Source organism: Octopus bimaculoides, chromosome 30 (assembly GCF_001194135.2).
Source record: "Octopus bimaculoides isolate UCB-OBI-ISO-001 chromosome 30, ASM119413v2, whole genome shotgun sequence".
In the NCBI taxonomy this organism is placed as follows: domain Eukaryota; kingdom Metazoa; phylum Mollusca; class Cephalopoda; order Octopoda; family Octopodidae; genus Octopus; species Octopus bimaculoides.
Window position 1 is genome coordinate 544966 of NC_069010.1, and position 2804 is coordinate 547769.

General features: G+C 32.1%; 1 long non-coding RNA gene across 1 annotated transcript in view; it reads left to right on the top strand.

Moving 5' to 3' along the window:
* Window positions 1-955: 955 nt before the first annotated feature.
* The window catches only part of LOC128251283 (uncharacterized), a 6949-nt gene continuing 5100 nt past the window's right edge, over window positions 956-2804 (top strand). Inside the window, exons 1-2 of the long non-coding RNA XR_008267050.1 lie at window positions 956-1027; window positions 1627-1698. This is a non-coding gene — a long non-coding RNA (uncharacterized LOC128251283). The remainder of the gene's footprint in view (window positions 1028-1626; window positions 1699-2804) is intronic.

Genomic DNA, 2804 nt, shown 5'->3' on the forward strand with positions numbered 1-2804 from the left:
ATCTTCTTCTTCTTCTTCTTCTTCTTTTTCTTCTTCTTCTTCTTCTTCTTCTTCTTCTTCTTCTTCTTCTTCTTCTTCTTGTTTTAGTCTTGCTTTTATTCTTCTTTTTCTTCTTTTTCCACTTCATTCATTCCTGCATCTCTTTCTTCATCTTTCTTCTCTCTTGTCAGCCATTTCTTCGTCATCTATTTCTTGTCTTGATCTTGTTCTTGTTCTTCATCTTTTTCTTCTATATCATCTTCTTTCTCTCTTTCCTCTCCTTCTGATCTTCTTCCTTTACTTCTCTTTTCTTTTCTCTTGTTTTCTCCGTCTTTCTTTTCTTCTTCTCTTCTTACACTTCCACGTTTTTCTTTTGATTTTCTACTTCTTTCTTTATTCTTCTCTTTGTTATTCATCTTTGTCTTCTGCTTCTTTTTCTTCTTCGTATCATTATTTTTTTTCTTCTTCTTCTCACTTTTCTTCTTCCGTTACTGCACCGTCTCCTTCGTTTTTGTCTTCTACATCTTCGTCTTTTTCGTCTTTTCCTTCATTCTCTTCGACTACTCCTACTTCAAATAATTCTTCTTGTTTATCCTTTTCATTTCCTTTTCTTCTTCTTCTTGTTCTTATTCTGCTTCTTCCTCTTCCTTTACTTCTCCTTCTCTTTCGTTTTCGTCTTCTATGTTTTCGTCTCTTTTCATCATCTTCAACTACTACTTCAAATAATCCTTACTAGTTTACCTCTTTCTCTTTCTTTGTTTCTTCTTCTTCTTCTTCTTCTTCTTCTTCTTCTTCTTCTTCTTCTTCTTCTTCTTCTTCTTCTTCTTCTTCTTCTTCTTCTTCTTCTTCTTCTTCTTCTATCCTTCTTGTTTATCAAAATCTTTGTTTTCATCGTTTGTTTGATTTCAGACATTGGTTTATTAAATTTTATCACAATTATTTTTCATAACAAATGTTATCATCTTTACTGCTACAGATATTTATACAGCAACAATATTTCGAGTATTGAGCAAGGAAGCTTCAAGGATCTTCCTAAACTACAGACATTGTAAGTTCGTTCAATTTCATTAGAAAAATATTATTTTTCATATCCTTTCTGTAATTTAATACCGCTTTTCACTCGCTCATTTCATCACACTAACTCATAATCTGCTCCCATATTGGTAATATATCTCTATGATTATTTCTTCTCATTCATCTTTTTTGTCTTCTTCGTGTTCTTTCTCTCCTTCATTTCCCTGCTCTTCGTCTTCTCTTTTTTCCCTACTCTTCTTCTCCTTGTTGTAGTTATCGTTGTTACTGGTTTTGCTATTGCTCTTCTTGTTCTTGTTCTTGTTCTCCTTCTTATTATTATCATTTACCATGTTTGTCTTTTTCTTCCACTTTTTCTTTTTCATGCCGTCTTTTTCCTTGCTCGCGTTCTTCATCTCCTTTCCTTTCTTTTGTGCCATATCCTTCATCTTCTTCCTTTCTTTTGTGCCATCTCCTTCATCTTCTTCCTTTCCTTTTTCTTTTTCATCTCTTATTTTTTTAATCTTCATTTTCTTCTGCTTTTCTTCTTATGCCTCATCATCTTCTTCTTCTTAGCCTTCTTTTATTAGAAAACTGTCGTTTACATTTTCCTTTATGCATTGCTTTATGTTACAGATATTTGAAGAATAATACAATCAAGAAAATCGATCGCCTAATCTTCCACAAACTTACCAGTTTAGAGTTATTGTAAGTCCAATGTTTGCTGGTAATAATTTATTAATGTTATTTCTCTATAATGTATATATCTTTTCTTTTTTACTCTGTCTCACTCTATCGCCCTCTCTCTCTTTCTATCAAACTTATTTTCGAGATTATGTCTAAGAGATTATGATTCTATGTGAATACGAATCTTTGTATTTCTCTATACGTGTGTGTGAATATTCCTGCATGCTTGAGTTACTATGCGTGTGTAAGGACAATCATAGTTATTAGCAGTATATAATGATCTTAAAATAATTATTTCCCACAGTTTTTAAATCATTCCCTCCTCCAATGAAATAACTTACCGACATGCATACACACACCCTGACCAACATGCCAACACACGATGTGAGCGACATTTTTTTTCATTGAATGTTAGAAAGTTTACCATGAGAGAATGAAACATTGAGGCAACTACAGAGATTTTGTATTATGAAAATCAAGTGAATATATATAATTAAATATATAATAATAATATAGATTTAATCAAAAGATTAAATGTGGTACTTAAAATGTTTGAGGCACCAGAATTTGGTAGGATAAAAACCAAAAACAAAATCAAGAGATTTGGTGAATAAAATTTGAAGGTAAGCAACAAAAATTCAATAGGTTATAGCAGTACGTACGTTTCGTACAAGCTCCATTTATTCATCTGAGGAGTACATTTTCATTGTATTTTCGGTGGTGTTCTCACTACATGAATAAATGGAGCTTGTACGAAACGTACGTACTGCTATAACCTATTGAATTTTTGTTGCTTATCTTAAAAAAATAATTAAATATATGTGTGTGTGTGTGTGTGTAGACAAACTAATGTTTGCTTAAACAAGCGTGGTAATGTATTGTAAGATACAGATAAGGTAATAATTGACTTTCGAACGCAGAAACGCTGATAGAACAGCAGCGACAGGATGACATATCCATATAAAACGGAAAAATATTGTCAGCAAGCAGCCATGAGACTCGAACTTACATCCAATTGATTACCGTTCACGAGCTTTACCAGTTATGCAAAACTGCAACTCACAAATTTATCCGCAATTTTTGAACCTGTAAACCTATATATGTATAATATATATATTTGAGTGTAT